Source organism: Cyprinus carpio, chromosome A4 (genome assembly GCF_018340385.1).
Source record: "Cyprinus carpio isolate SPL01 chromosome A4, ASM1834038v1, whole genome shotgun sequence".
Lineage (NCBI taxonomy): Eukaryota > Metazoa > Chordata > Actinopteri > Cypriniformes > Cyprinidae > Cyprinus > Cyprinus carpio.
In genome coordinates, this window is record NC_056575.1 from 5,732,397 (window position 1) to 5,750,069 (window position 17,673).

General features: G+C 35.4%; 2 long non-coding RNA genes across 2 annotated transcripts; both read left to right on the plus strand.

Annotated features, from left to right (window-relative positions):
- Positions 1-2,206: 2,206 nt before the first annotated feature.
- LOC122139227 lies at positions 2,207-6,798 on the plus strand. Its single transcript, XR_006156098.1, has 3 exons — positions 2,207-2,584; positions 4,099-4,206; positions 5,958-6,798. It is a non-coding gene; the product is annotated as an uncharacterized LOC122139227 (long non-coding RNA).
- A 7,749-nt stretch (positions 6,799-14,547) lies between these two features.
- Positions 14,548-17,274, plus strand: LOC122139228. The gene is made up of 3 exons (XR_006156099.1): positions 14,548-15,177; positions 15,631-16,046; positions 16,376-17,274. It is a non-coding gene; the product is annotated as an uncharacterized LOC122139228 (long non-coding RNA).
- Positions 17,275-17,673: the final 399 nt, after the last annotated feature.

Sequence of the window (17,673 nt, forward strand, 5' to 3'; positions counted from 1 at the left end):
TTCATGATTCTATACAACATCACTGCCTCGTGGGAGTTTGAATCAAACTATACACTGGCAAAATCGTATCATTTTGCTGTTGTTTGTGAGTTCTGCCGTCTGCTCATAATTGTTATCATCAAAGATGAGATGTTTGATCACGTGGGAACGCTTCAAAAGAAAAGAAGGTGCAAAACCACCTGAGACCTTACAGCCGGACCAATACTCTGGTGTTTCAGGAGCTTTTGAAAGTTTTTTAACAGGATGATTTCAATGCTGCCTGCAAGATCAGTCAAACTTTGATGTCGGAATAAAGTATCACATCAACAAGCTCTGTAATCTCCAAATAAAACAGCTGAGGCTAACTGGGGATAAAGCCAGAAGGAATTTCTCGAGCGACTCCCATTTGTCAGTCCACGCACAGTGCTGGTCGCAGCAGGGACGCCCATCGAAGAGAAGCTTGTAGACAGGAAACAGAGGGTTCAAACCACATGAATCAGAATGATTATTTTCTCTGGCTCTTACTTAATACAAACTTCAAAATTATTCACCTCACCCTCAAGGGGCTTTCACTCTCATTCTGCGGTAAACTGAGTGAAATGGCAACCGCAAATGTTCTCAGAAGAGATTCAGTTAGATGAAGTGACCTTCCTGGATCCAAACGTACTCGGCCAACGTCTCAATAGAAGTTAAGGTCAACATTGCATCACTTAAGAGTTTTCTATTGACAGAAGCAGCCTTAATGTCCAAATGCAATAAAATAGCCCTTTAATTCTCAGTTAACCTGTGGGATTGGGTTATTTATTACGAGCCATTTAACCAAGCACTGAGGCCTCATCTATCTACAGATCATTTGATTCTGCAGTCGCTCATTAATTTGAACGTATAGCATTGTAAGCAAGTCCAACTGCGTGTGAAGCTCAGTAAATGTGATTATGGCTTGCGGGGAATGCAGTGATAGCTCTTTATTTTTTATGCTCCATAACACAGAATTATGTGCTGCTTACTGAAATCATTCACCAGGATATGAGAACATCATCTCGACTCGAGCTGTCTCTGTTTCTTATTATTAAAGCAAAGGTCAGAGCTGGAGCCGGAAAATTGTGACAATGCTGAGAAAGTACACACGTGTATGTGTGTGTGTGGTGAGCTATTGGATTTAAGAGTGTGCTTTCGAACTGTTTGCTGCGTGTGCTGATATGAACCGCAAACACTCGTCAGGCCTGGAGAGGCACAAATCAGAGATGTTGGGGAGACAGTTTTACTGCTGCAGTAAGTCGCACACATCAAGCATGAAGCCAGACCACAGCGCACAAGTTGCTAGGCAACACCTTGAGGTCGCTTCCCACAGCTGCTGTCCTGATTAGTTAATTGTGTAAGTGATCAAAATGTTGAGTAAAATCACCAAAATCACCATCCTGCACTAAAAAATCAGGCAAATGGTACAAGCACCTGGCACCACAAACCCATTTCTGGTAGTGAGGAGCGGTACAGTAAAATGTCTTCATTAAAAAGTAGTTGAAACCATTCTGAAGTTGTTTGATTGGTTTAGGTGGTTAAAGCCGGTCCAGCTGGTCTTCTAAGGTGACCAACTGAAAAGTGCCCAAAACCTCTGTAAAATCAGAGACTGTTTGCATTGTCCAATTTTCTTTCATGTAATATGTTACATATTTAATGACTTATTGACTTATTTGTGATTCCCTTCATTTGCTTTTTTTCCATTTTAATTTTTAATTTTTTTTTACTGTAATGCATCTTTCTTTCTCATTTATTTATTTGTGTATGTTTTTTGTTGTTGTAGTTGTTTTTAGTCCTTCCTTCCTTTCTTTTTATTTATGATTCCCTTTACTTTCCCTTTTGCTACCACAAACACTTTGCTATTTATTAATACTTCACAATTTAAATAATTTGCTTAATTTAATATAATAATTCATTTAATATAATAGACTATATAAATAAAAAAATAGATTTATTTTCCTTTTTTTAATTTTCCTTTTTTTGTGACAATTTATGTGAATTTTCGTCCCAAAATCCTCATTACTGTAATGCTTCTTTCATATTTATTCATTAATTCATTCAATAATTTATTTATGTCACCCACCCATCCCCCCAATCCTCTGCCCAATCTCATCAGCACTCATTGTTTGCACCTGTGTCTCATTAGTATAGTTAGGTCACCCTATAAAAGCCTGATTATCTTTGTCAAACTTCAGTCACTCAAAGTTGAGGTGCTGCCCACAAAGACTCTTGACAGGTTTTCTACATTGTCAGATTACACTTAGTCTATTCAGACCAATAATTTCATGGCCGGTGTTAGAAGAGCATAATATCCTTGTAATTTGAATGAAGAAGCTTTCAGCTGGTGGCAGCCAACAGTCCACTGTAATTTCACCTGCTAAAGGTCTTGCCTGTACTGCAGCGTGGCTCCCTTGAGGAGGTTCTCCATAGCAACCGGCCTTTGTAACTCGCAGACATGTAACAGTTCACAATGAGAGCAAATGAGGAATATTCAAACAGCAAAACAAGGCCGGCGACAGCTCGCCGTTATCTGATGTTCACTCTCCGAGTAAAACTCCCGTTAGTGTGACTGAATCAGAGCGCTGTGGTAAGAATAACTAATGGCCAGATGGAGCAGTGTTGATCATCGCAGTCTGTTCGCTTCCCATCATAAAGACAAACTCAGAGCTTTCAAGTATAAATGCATTAATCACATGCAAGACAAATGCTGTCGATGGCGATGTCTTCATATACCATTTCTTGATTATATCGCAGCAGGATGGCGCTAATGAAAGCCGTGTCTCAAAGTTTCTCATGTGTGTAAGACATTACGCCTGCTGTTTGTTTGATGTTATTTATATATTTGTGTTGCTGCAGATATATGTCGTAATTTTACCTTACTGTAAGATGGACCTTTCATAGCAGGATGTTAAACCTGACATATTAATAATATGGACCACATTCGTGACGCAGTTACATGGGAACTATTGACAATTGAAGCAGTTACCCTCCCAGTTTATCTGCATCTGTGGTTCCATGAGATATGTCTGCATTTTCAGATATATATATAGATTGTGAGATAACATTTAAGATGAAGCTAGATAAATAGTGTGATGACAAATGTTGATGTTAGCTTGACAAAACCAGGTCTGAACGTTTAAAGTAGCTTTGAAAAGCTGTAAGTTTGAAGGTATTACTCAGAGAAGTCATAGAAAGTAAATAACATGTTTTAGCAGATACTTTAGTCTGATTTAGCACTTTGCTAGCATGATTTAATACATTACAAGCATGTTGCTAGCATGATAAATACAAAGCTACCATCTTTTAGTGAGTTGCTACAAAGATTTAGCACATTTGCTAACATGATTTTCCATGTTGCTAGCATGTTTTAACATGTTGTTAGAATAATTTAAGTTTTAAGTTTGTTTAATTAACCATGGTTAAATTGCATAAGGGTAACATTACTAAGATGAATTAGGATGTTGCTAGTATGTTTCTATGTCGCTATTGTGTTTTAACACTGTTAGCATGTTTAACATGTTGCTAGCATGAGTTAGCTTGTTTTTTTAATATTTTTAGCATTTTTATAATGTTTTAACATGTTGGTAGTATATATTTCTAACATCTTTTAGCACATAGCTATCATTTTTATCAATCTTAAATAGTATTTTGATCAGTTTTGAGATATAAAGACTCCTTTTGGCATTTAAAGTCACTATCGCAAGAAATTTGAAACGTGAAATTGTAATTGCGAGATATGACGTTCACAGTCACAAGTTTTTTTCAATATCTATCTATTGTTCTTACAGAAATAAAACTACTTTTCCTGAAATCCATTTACATTTAATATAACATTTCGTCCTGTGTACTGTAGATGTGACAGTGCTTGGTATGAAACCAAATATCTGTCAAAGTGTCTTGACACATGACCTTCCTGGTGGTCAGGCATGATTTGGACATGAAATTAACATGAGAGTGATTTATCACTTGATATTTTATTGTGACACGCCTAGTTAGAACACGTGAGAATGACAAATCGACATAGTGCTCATTAGACTCCATCATGTTGAATTTTTTTGTTTTGTTTTTTGAATTTCGTTTTATGCTCTTCTGTGTCCTTAGAACTGCTATAACACTCATGGATCCGAGACCAGTGTTTTATTTAGCACAAGATCAGTGATGGACGGACAGACTCCAGCAAGACAGATGGGCAGATGTGGCTTCACAGCAGTATGTTCATTTTGTTCTATATTTCAGTTGAAATTAGCTTTTCATGTTGTTGTTGTTGTTTTTTTGTAGATTTTTTTCAATCTTACTTTTTGAAACTGTGTCTGAGCTTCACATCTGCTGTGAGAACTTGAGAATATTCAGATTCCTTATAGAACAGACCCAGGCACTCGGATTCTGCTGTTCGCTTTCAGGCTTTGAGATATACACAGCACAATGCTTAGATTAAAGTCAATATCGTCTAAATTACTTTATAAAGAGTACAGAGTAAGTTAGAGCCAGAATGAAATTGCTTACGACAGTATTTCATAATCTGCACGCATTTTCTAAAGATGAGGTGCGGGAAACTGAGTTAATGTGATTTGTTTTTTCTTTGACAGTTCTTTCATCAAAGCAGCATATCTAACAAAGCGTAGAGGAGGACGTATGCGTAAATTAGCTTAGCGGATGTTTGCATAAACGGCTCTGTCCTCTCTCTGCCTCTTTCACACTTATATCTGTAGTTGTATTTTGGCCAAAGACTATTCCTGTCTGCCTGGACTTTAACTTTAGAAATGTCCATTTCACCTTTGAAGGGACATCTTGCTCTCATATAAGGGACAATTGTGACTATAATCCTGTGTTGACCTTTTGTACATAGATTGTCTCTATCTCTAATTCATTTTTTTTTCACTCTGTGGTGGAGTTACTGGGGGCAGGGGGTTGGTGTGGGTTCATGGCCAGTGAATATGGTATATAAACCAACTGAAATGGAGAACAAAAATGGAGAAATTGTTTTATAGGTTTTATATACAGTGCAACTATGTAACCATGACTTTAAAGAAACGATCTAGTTTCAATAAAAGTTTAGCTCAACTGACAGCACTTGTTGCATAATGTTTAATAAAATATAATGTATTATAATATAATATAGATTTTATTTTGACTATTTGCTTTAGTGTGTGTGTGTGTGTGTGTGTGTGTGTAGACATAATATTGATTTTATTTTAATTTAATTAGATTTTTTGATTATTTAAACTTTATTTTATTGTGTGTGTGTGTGTGTGTGTGTGTGTGTGTGTGTGTGTGTGTGTGTGTGTGTGTGTGTGTGTGTGTGTGTGTGTGTGTGTGTGTGGTCATATATTAATGATATTTAATCTCAAGACTATAATTTACTTATAATACATATTATTATATTATAATTTAATATGATGTAATATAAGTATAATGTTAGTATTTTGTATTTTGTGTATAAATGTATACACACAATTGTCTCATGTGAACACTAACAGTATATAATATTTAATCATATTTAATGTAATATTTAATCTTGAGACTCTCATGGTAATGCTTAAATATATAATATTTAATCTTGAGGCCATAATGCATATAATATATAATATAACATTTAATCTTGACAGTAATTTATTTATTATAAACAATATTTATAATAATATAATATAATGTAATATTAATTTTAATATGTTATATTTTGTGTGTCTATGTATATATCTCATGCTAACGCTTAAAGTATATAATATTTAATCTTGAGGCTATTTATTTATTTATTTTATTAAGCAACAAGACATTATTTTCTAATTCAACATTGTGCTACAAGTGCATTCAGTTGAGCTCAGTTTGCATTAACGTGCCTTTAATATGCTTGAATTCAACACTTTATTTTCTTCAGTCACTTCAGATTGTTTTAACAATGTTTGACTTGCGTTCCAGTTCACTGTTTCACCCCCAAATTGTTTTTCTACTGCAAATGACAGGCAGAACAAACTGTTCTTACTCTCGCCAAGCTCAGCTGGAGGGATGTCGCTGATACCCATGATGCTTTAGGTTACTACTGAGTGACAGATGCTGTAACACTTGCAGAGGTTCAATGAATTGGAATAGCATTAAGGACATTCGAAGCTTCCTCCTCTGTTTTAATTAACAGCAACCTCTGATAAGTATTTCAAAACCCCTGGCAATGACAGTAAGCTCACAAGGAGATGCAATAAACTTGTGCACCATAATGTTACACTGGCTATAGGGTAAACTTGCACACATGAAAACAAAATGTGTTTACTGACTGACTGTCTGATCTCAGATCTCAAATGTAGGATCCGTAGGCTCTGCTTATGCTGTTTTACTCTGCCACATCTGAACTCAAGCACGTCGATGGGTCAAAAGGTGCAGCAGAACCAAGCACACAAACTGTCAGCCGTGAGAAACATGCCGAACGCTTCCTCACCTCCTCAACACTCTCGGAGAGTTTCAACATCTGTATTCTGTGTTAATTAACTGATTAATCCGAATTGAGAAAGGAGATCTCGTCTTAACGCTTACCATGGTGCCAACTGTCAGCGCCGCTAGTCAAATGGGCGCTGGAGATGTTTGGACTCTCTGTCACTGTTGAAGCTTGAGTGGATTTTAATTAGCACAAGGATGATTGTACTGATTATGACATGGGTGAGAAAAATCGCTTTTCGCTTTTATTGTCATAGAAATTGTAGTGAGATAAAACAATAATTGGCAGATCCCCTAAAATGTTAATGTAGGACAATGTGAAGATCAAAAATCATAGTCAAATCTCCTGCTGTTGTAAAATGTTAATGGGTAGTTGATATGGACATGAACTTTTTGTATTTATATTTATATTTATTTATAGTTATATATGTATTTATATATATATATATATATATATATATATATATATATATAGTGTATTTATATTTATTTTAAATTGTGTTTGTTTTTATTTTTATTTACATTTACAATTTTAAATTGAAATATATAATAGAGCTGTCAAATTGATTAATCACATCCAAAATAAAACTTTATGTTTATGTAATATATGTATGTGTACTGTGTATATTTATATGTATACATAAATACACACACATACGTGTGTGTGTGTGTATATATATATATATATATATATATATATATATATATATATAAATAAATATATATATGTGTATATGTATATATATATATATATATATATATATATATATATATATATATATATATATATGTGTGTGTGTCTGTGTGTGTGTGTGTGTGGTATTCATATTTAGAAATGATTTATATATATATACATATATATATATACATATATATATATACATATATATATAATATATATATATATATATATATATATATATATATATATATATATTAGGGGCTGTCAAATGATTAATCACGATTAATCACATCCAAAATAAAAGTTTTGTTTACATAATATATGTGTGCATACTGTGTATATTTATTATGTATATATAAATACACACACATGCATGTATATATTTAAGAAGAATATGTTATGTTTATATATTAAATATATTTATATATAATATAAAATATAAGAATATAAATATATAAATGTATATACATGTAAATATTTTCTAAATATATAATTTATGTGTGTGTATTTATATATACATAATAAATATACCCTGTACACATACATATATTATGTAAACAAAACTTTTATTTTGGATGTGATTAATCGCAATTAATTGATTTAACAGAATTTATGAACATAGGATCTGTATATTTAAGGGACTTGAATATGGGGATTATTTTTTAGGCAACATACATACTGTGCATTAAAGCATCTGTCAAATGCTTAAATGTAACATTTTTCTGTTTTATTAATGCATATAGTTTTTATTTAATTTTAGTTCACACCAGAATTTTAAATTAAAATAAACAGAAGAGGTCACAATTTTTAGTCATGTGTTCCATTTCCAGGATTTTTCTCTATTTTTCTCTATTATCCCTCTATTTTCTCTCTCTTTTTTCCTGTATTCTATCTCTATTATTTGTTTTATCTAAGATTATATTTAGATAATAAATACATTATGTATTTATTTATTTACTTATTTATTTGTTTGTTTTATTTTAAGATAATTTATTTTAATTAATTTAATATTTATTTATTATTTCTTAAGTGATGTTATTTTTTATTTATTGCTGTTATTATTATGTGCTAAAATATGGTCACTATTTTTAGTCATGTGTTTAGTTTCAAGACAACACCTATTTTAAATCACCTTATAAATTTTTTGTAGTTCATAATTACTCCTTTAGTGTGACAAATTAATTTAAATGAATTGTCTGTAGCACAAATTTTTCATGTAGACCTTCAATTAATATGAGGTCATAAAAAAGCATGAATAATAATAAATAAATAAACATTAAATAGGGTGAATTTGGTTATATTGTGCCACCTTTTGAATGAGATGATTGTCTAAAAGTTTCCTAATTTACCTAAATTCACTCTAATAAAAAAAAGAAACAAAAGAAAAGAAATGTCACTGCTTGGAATTGCAAAGTTAATTCTCTTAATACAAACCCACACACAAAAATCTTATGCACGTAGAGTACCAGTCTAGAAATTCCTATTCTGAAACCTGATAAATCTGAAAACCAGGCACTATTAGTATTATGCACTGAATTTTAAGCTCACACATTAACCGTCAGTCACTCTTCCATTATAATGCAGGTCCACACTTCCCCTTAATCTAACTGAGAAATGAAACCATGTTTACTTTGGCTTAAAAACTAACTTAGTCATTTTTTGTTCCCACTCATTAGTGATGGCAATTTCCTTTGTGCAGATGAGAGTGAGAGAGGATTGATTAAATTCTGCATTAAAAATGAAAAGTGTGTGAAAAGAAGGTCACAGAGTGACTTAACCTGCTCTGAAGGGCTTTATAACTTTGTACAGTAAGAAGATAGAATTCTGTGCATGTACATACAGTACCATCATATAAATCAAACAACTCTTGCTTGATTTCTCCCATGATGAAAGACTATGAATAAAATAAATCTGTCATTGGATATCCATCATCATACTGTCTAATCAAGTTTATTGGGTTAACAAAACTTAAATTAATCATACAGTATCTCTACAGAGATATCTTATTCCATCTCTATATCTAGAGAAAGTCTCTACAGAATTAATCATATCTTTATCCTAAAGCACCAGATGTTACATAAGTGAAAAAAGCACTGGCATCTGTAGACAGACTTGAGGAGAAAGCATCCTGGGAATCTGGCAAATTTAGAAATCTGAGCTTTGCTTTTATCACATTTCTCCTGCTATACTCAAGTCTTCTCTCTAAGCATGTTAACATGATTATCGCGGCGCACACATGAGTGATCTGTCTTTATTCAGGATGTCTCTCGGCAAGGTAATTCCCTCGAGTTTCCCGTGATATCGTGACATTTGTCCACTCTCCTTTCAGGAATGACCAATCATTTCCTGTTGTGACAGGCATTTAGATGAATGTGATCTTGTGCTTTGGTGATATGTCACCCCGCTCGAACGGAGTCACAGTAATCATTGTGCTCTGGGGAACTTGATGTATCATCAACAGGACTCTTGATATGCTGTGAAGATGCACCCTGCATATAGAAGCTGAGGTCAGGCCATTAAAAAAGCATCCAAAATGTGTATTAAGACAAGTTTGGGCTTTGCTATACACATGTTGCTTAGGCAGTCAATTATCTTAGGGTCACAGGAGTCTAATTCAGCATTTAATTGTAGAAAGTGCAAAAACCCTGATTTTTCCTTTGAGATGACTGAAGATTTTACTTGTTTTACTTGTTTTAGTCATTGCACCAACACTGTTTATCCTCCAGAATTGAATTTCAATAGTTCCATGCCTCTGGCGTGGCAGCAGCTAATTTGCCACAAAAACACATTGTGGTCTTTGTCTGTGATCCTGTTTTGTTTCTTTTAACTTGTGGTTTTGTTTTCCTGTTTTGCAGGATGAATTCATCTGATGAACCTGTCCACAGCAGCATTTGTCTACATTGACTATAGGCTCTGCCTTGTAATAAATTTGTTTGCACCAGAAATGCAGCCTTTGACTTCAACAGGAAAAAAATGGAGAGCATCCTCCACTGTTAAAGCTAGTAAGTCTATTTAATTTGTTATCATTACCATGCATGGTTATACAGCTAGTTACAATTTATTATTAGCGTTTAGCATCGTTTTTCCCCCTGCTGTCCAGAATACTTGCGACTTACTACTTTTTTGGGATTAATATAAAATAAATTAGCATTTTTGTATTTTGGTGATAAATGCTTAAATAAATTAATTAATAATAAATGCAATATAAGCATGTAAAATAAAATATAATCCATGCAAGATTATATGGCATTTTATTATTAGCATTGGGTTTTTTCCCACTGCTGTCCTAAACCTCTCTCTCTCTCTCTCAAACACTAACTCTAAACATTAGTATTTTCACCAACCAAAAAAAGAGGATTTTACAGAGCAAGCTGGCCAGCAAAGTGAGGTGAGTATTCAAGCTCAACTCTTTGAAGGAGCCATCCGACATCTCGACTGAAAAGAGTAACTTTAAACGCTAAGCCCGTCCAGGAGGCCTCAGAGCCCACCTTCTAAATCCCACCATTAATGTACACGGATAAAGGTAACAATGATTCACGCTAGAGCCGATAGCATCAATCGGCAGCATTCGTCACCGGTGGCAGTTGGCTGTCAGCGCAGGTGATTCATTATGCTCAGATTATTTTAATTAGCTTTCCTGCCACACAGCTAATTGGTCGCGGATTGTAAGCAGAAAAGAATCTGTGCCTCGAGGCGAGGTGTTAAGACGACGAGAGTGCTTATATCAAATCTTATTTAAGTAATAAGCATTTTCAAAAGGCCAGCTGGCTATCAGTGCCAGGTACATGTCATGTGACCTTTTTAAAAGGCATGCACAGAAATGTAGCAGTGAGGCAATAAAGCATGTGTTAGCGAACGCTGTTCTAGCTCCCTGTGTACCTCATTTCTGTTGCCTCAACTCTTCTCTTCCATGAATTCAGATGAGCTAGATTTAGCTTTTATTGTGAGAAGAAAGCAATATCAGATCAGAGGCTTCTGACAGCTTCAGGAAGGCGAGTTATTTGTGAGTATTTTATCAGCAGCTGTGGCAGCAGACGTATGGCATGACTTTATCTGTGACAAAGGAAGGAATCATGCACAAACACACACAAACAGACACATGACGGAGGAGGGTCTCGCACTCTTCAGACTTCAGTGCTTCAAACACGTGTGCGCCTTCATATGCCGCGTCTGCCACACGTATCACCGCTTGGATCTGTTTACTTACAGGAGAACATGGAAGGAGGAAAAATGCTCAGATCTTAATTTTGAGCGCAAACGTGTTTGTTACAAATAGCAGTTTGTTCGTAGCTTTTAAAATTCCAAATGGCTCAAGACTGTGCTCAAAACCTGACTTTTTGCATGTCTACACATCATTTGATGTGTCACACACTTTATTGTCCAGCACTGCATATAGTAATGGAAATGCATACAGTATTGCTCAGAGATTGCTTTTTCATAGCTGAGGGATCATCATGAATAAAAAATAGTAATAAATAGAAAAAAAATTGTTGGTATAGTACAAGGACAGGCCAAATGCTAGGTTTATGCAGTGTTGTGCTGAGTAGCCCTGCTCACGGTGAAATCTCACTGGTCCAATATCTCACTCCACATAGGTGTTGATATTAAAAAGATCTCAAATAGTGAGTTTGCCTGAGATGCTTTGCTCGAAGCATTTTCAACAAAACTATCGGTGTGCTTTTAAATCGTATAGCCCTGGATATCGCTTGCACCATTTACACAGCGGTACAAAACTAGAGACTAGCTGTGGGTGTCAGACTCGCCTTCAGCCTGTCTGCTGTCCCTGCCTACGTAGCTCCGAGAGATGGCAGGCGGAGTAAATTGAACTGATCTGTGTTGATTAAGGTTGAACTGAGGGCAGAAGAGAGCAGGGATGCGAAGGTCACCCCCTTTATCTATAATCACATCACTGCGGAGCTCTGCTGGTGGATCAGCGTCTCATAATTACTCATTATTCATGAGTTGGTCAGAGAGACATTCACATTATGTACGGGTCCCTTGCGATCCTGAAATGGCAGCTACAGGAGATGTTTAGTTAGAATAATGACATAAATGTTAATCCTGATGTTCAGATGGGTAATGAACCACCTGTGTTTGTTCCCCGCAAAACATGGTGAACTAAAATGCAGAGATTAAAGGTTAAAAATATCCTTGCTCATCAAAACATGTTCGGCTTGTCCTGTGGCCTCTTTTCTATGTTTGCCGGATCATGCGGTTTTAGGGGATCAATATCCAATCCTTCTTATTACAGATTAATCTCTGAATATCCCAGCTTCATTAAAACTATATCTGACTGTTGCTATGTTCAGAATGCAATGCTTTTTTATAGTGCAGTAAAATACTCTGCATTCTGAACTAACCATAAAACAGTTGCATGCAATTCAGCGAGTGGCATCTCTAAAAATAAATAGAGATATTTTGTCAGTCTAAGCACATAATAAAATATGGTGACTCTTGTAGCCATGCAAGAACCAATGAGGTTTAGTTGTTGATGTTCCGCCAAATTTGAATTCTCTAGATGGTGCAGGCTGATGTGTTTTTTTATATGTAATTTGTGACATGGCAGTCCTGGCATTGTGTATTACAAGTATTGTTTGCTTTGTTTCTCTTTTGTAAGTCCCTTTGGATAAAACACCAGTTAAACGCATAAATGTAAATATGCTAGCAGTCATACCATTTACTACATGGCACAAGCTGATTGGCCTCTGCTGATTCTGCAGCCAACGAGCTTGCTTGATTAATGTTTAAATAGTCTGGTTCAGTGTTTGTGGTAAGTTTCTCTGAAACCCTCCACCTCCTCCAGCACCACCTGTCTAGTTCTGCTACAGGATTTGTTTATTGTCTGTTCATGCAGCAGCACCATGTTTTACATGCTCACAGCAGCATGTCTGTGTATCTGTTTTTGCAGTAGCAAGTCCACCCAGCAGCAGCAAATATATCTAGTCCCTCAAAACCAAATATATTAACATGCTATTCCAAGAGTTGTCATAATTGAAATGATTTCAAAGTTTTGATTTGTTTTGCAAGTGATAACCTCTTATATTTTGCTTAGTTCATCATGAAGTAATCGCGTTATTATTCTGGAACGTCATCAGGGTGAGTAAATAGACAGAATTTTTATTTTTGGGTCTGTCCTTGTAAATCTTTTTTGTTGTACAGTACATTTTTATAAGGGATATTAATATTATATCAGTTCATTGAACATGCTTATCTTATGATGTGAAGTATCATCTGAATGAGCTTTCAGTGTGGAAATAACCCCAAGGAATTCTTCTTTGTACAACCGATTTTGTCAGTGTTTCCCACACTATGGTCCATTATGAGACCCGATTCTCACTGCAAAAGAGACAAACCAAAAGACCACAATTAAAAAAAATAAATAAAAAAGAGTCCTATTTATCCTTTGATAAATCCTGTCTCTTTCAATCAGGACAGCCAGATAGCAGTCAAATTCATCATCGCTCATATCTCATATAGAGTTCTGCTACAGTGCACAGAGTTTATTACAATGCCTCATGAAGCTGTCTCCTCAAAGTGTTCAGAGAGAATGAAGCTCATTCAAATGGCTTTGATGCCGATCTGAAATTCAATTGCATTGTGTCAAAGAAGAGCCAAATCCCAAGATGCCCGCTGCTTGAAACACCATCCTTCTTTGTCGTTTTTTTCTCAAACCGTTTAAGTACTATAGTTAGCTACTGGGAGCAAAAACAGTTTTCATTCCTGAAAAAAAGGAGGTAATATGGAGGTTAACACAACATTGCACTTAGTTTAATGAAGAACAGACAGAGAAACGGCACATTATGTCACTGCTCCAGATTCGTGTTGCTCACCCACCTTAAGCGTAGCTCTTTTAGAGAAAGCAGAAGATAAAGGTGACAGCTAAAGATATACATTGGTGTGATAAAAAAGTTAAGTCGTCTTCTTCTAAGACACATTTCCTTTGGCACCGTGGCCCAGACTGTGGAACCAAGGCAGTCATTATGGGTGAAAAACTGTCCCGGTTCAGGGCCCTGACTTTATTGGAATTGCTCGCAAGTGTCACTACGTCACACTTGTCCCCTGAGGTGTATTTCTCCATGGTGAAATAAGTGCTGGGTGATAAAAGAAAATGCTCTATAAGACGTATCGATGCCAGAGGGAGCCCGCAAATGCAGAAACGGCACTGCACAGCTGTACGGACAATATATTGGCAGAAATAAAACTGGCTTTGAGCAAGCCCGAGGAACACAGGTTCTCTGATCAGATAATGTTTGAGTTTATGATTTTTATCAACTACATACAGTGCAACCTGTGTAGTCCGATTCCCTGAATGAATGATTCTTTTGCACCAATTCTTTTTAGTGATTAAAAATCAAACCGCATAACTAGTCTCATGAATAATTCTAATGAGTTGGTTCTTTTTTAGTTTATCAAACACATATAGCTTACAGCTTACTATGTTAAATGGTTGATCATATGACAAATGAGCTTTTTCAGTAATAGGCTGTTTATACAAAAAATAAATCAATTAATGTTTTGTTCGTACAGTATTGGTAAAATCATAGGTAAGGCCTATTATTGCTCTTTGTTTTTGCTGCCTCCAAACAAAACTGTCTGAAAACATCTGTTTAAACAGATTTTGCAAGAATTGTTTTAAATGTATTTATCATTGAAAGAATTGTTCATTATTTGTTGATGTTAACAAAAGGAACCTTATTATAAAGTGTTAACATGAGGACAATTTTTTTTTTTTTTTTTAGTAACCTGCTTTTAAGGGGGGTTCTGTATTGTGAAATAGGAAGAGTCAGAATTTGTCCCATGAGTTTTGTGAACATGGAACTTTCTTGGCTTTAATAAAACAGTGTTTGGAGTTTCTTCTCTGACAGGTTGAAGGAGACAAATGAGGAGATTCGCAGCCCACCTGAAGCCCTGGAGAACGCTGCCCGAGCAGGCATGCCAGCGGAGGCCCCTACTAATTATCAGGCCTCCTCATGACTGACATCTGCCTCCTACCCCTCTATTAGGACATCACCAGCAGCTTGAAGGGGGGGAAAAAAACATGGAGAACCCACACAACAACGAGGGCTACATGCTATGTAAGCACGACAATGTGACTTTGTGAAGGCGGTATCTGATTTTATTTTACACGATTATTGATGTATTTTTAGTGCCTAAAATCTGTTGTGGGTTTATGGGGTGATAACTAAAGGTCCATCTGATGATAGATGCAGTCTGGTTTATGATTAGAAGCTTTCTAATCAGCGAGATCAATGCAGAAAGTAATTTATTCAGGGTCATAAGCTAATTGGTGCCAATTTAACCCTTTCTTGATGATATAGGAATTTCCCAAATATGCTTTCAGATTTGTTTCTAAAAAAAATTAATTCTGTTAGAACATTCTGTTTTTGTGTTATTTAAAAAAATACAAAACCTTGTGCAAAACTGTGTTTTGTATTTTTTTTATCTCTTAGTAATAACAAAATATGAATTGAAATCCAAGTTCAGCTTATTTAATTATTTATAATTATTATTTAATTCAATTATTTCAGCAAGGTGCCTAAACAGGTGATTAAGTCTACATTTTCTGGCCTCCTGTTGTGAGAAGTAATACTGATGTCGACTCTGGAGAATGGAGGCATGGTGAAGGTTCCTCTGGTGAGCGCCTGCCCTTTGGTGACCTTGTCCATCTGAGGCATCTGCGGCTCAGTGGAGCGTTTCCTGGCCGTCTCATGCTCTATCAGTCCCAATGAAGGAACACAGCACCAGACCGGACCCGCATGGCAATAAGGGGTGCTGGAGTCAACCCGATCCGACAGCCTAGCTCACCCCTCTGGTCTAAGGGTCAACGCTGGGGTCATTCAGCACCTAGAGTCACCCTGGGTAATTCTGGATGCACTCATGATATGAAGACTCCCTTGATGTCCTTTCGATTGGCATTATATGCAAGGACAGGTTTAATCAAAAGGTAATGCAAAATATCCATTGAAATCCAAAAAAGTAGTGCATACTATTTTAAGCACAAATTAAATAGCAATACATGCTACTTGTTGTGCATTCTTGAAAGTATGCATTCTTAAATATATTGTGTATATACTTACGTATATACACTGAATATACTTTCAGTGTTTCATACTAGTTATATACAGCACATAGTAGATATTAGTACATATGCATGCTACAATGATACTAAAGCATGCATTCAAAATGGTGTATGCAGTACATGGATATTCTACTAAGGATGTGAATGTGTGAATGTAAGTGCGGTTTCTTTGACATCTCCTAAATGTTTTGCAGTGCAGGGAACAGGAGTCATTCTGCCCTCGGTTCCTGCTGAAGACAGCCATCAGACACAACAGGGTGATGCTGGGTACAGTTGCCATGGAAATCCAAGTTCGTAGACCACATGCCACAAGGTTCAGTGGCTCAAAAAATCTCAAATGAACTGATGCAACAATCTGCACACAATTAACTCTCACACTGCTTTTTCAGCTGTTTGCTTTGTAAATGAATGCCTTCTATTTCAGTTCTGTTCCCCCTAGTTTACTATATACTTTTCTAAACTACTATTCTTGAGGCATACAGCTGCATTTTATGTTACTGTACACTAAATCTTGGTTATATACAGATGTTATTTTAGTTGAACTGTTTCTTTTTTCACTGAGGTATCAGTGTTCGGCTGATGAGCTGGTATGTAGATGTCCACAGCCAAAAGTAGCCATGCATTCTTAAAATATTAAATATTTTGCCCAGTAAACATATAAATCATTATTTCTTTATACTTTAGTAGATGACTTATATTTGACGTCACAGCTCAGGATAGTTGCTAGTGAAGGGCTTGGGATGAGACTGAGATAAATGGGAATGTTATACTGTAGATATACAGTATAGAGGTTTTATTATAGAAGTTGTTGTCCTCAGTGCACAGTTGTGCAAATATGTCAAACTCTGCCCCCTAGTGGTGGACTGTGATATGGGTGTTAATGTTTGAGAAGAGGGATGGTTCACTTTCACTGCTGTAATATGTTATGTAATTTAAAACACTTCGATTGATCGATTGACTTCGACTAATTGCTCTAAAAGACAAACCTTGAGACTGTATTGCTTTCGGTGATCATTTGTGCTTTTTGATTTGTTTGATGTTTATTTCCGCAAACTCCATGCAATATTTTTGCACAGTGAGGTCAGGCCCTAATTATTAGAGTGAACAAATGTTATGGTGACCATATAAAAAAAAAAAAAAAGGAAATCTTGGACATTTCCTATTCGGTGGTCAAAATATCAAAATGCACTTTTGTATGTATTGTATTTAATATTTTCAATTTCACACACTAAATACACTGTAAAAATGATATGATCAATAAGTCATGGTAACATTTTTTTTTCTCCAATACTTTAACTCATTAAAATAATTTAACCAATTTCAACTTCATTTTTTAAGTTACAAGGAATTAAACTCAATTGTTTTAAGTAAGTTTAATATAATTTAAGTTTAAATGACTTCTGTGGCCAATTTGATTATACTTTGATTATACTATTGAAGGTGGCACCTTTTTAAGTTGAAGTAGGTTGGATTGTTTTTTCAGTGTACAGGT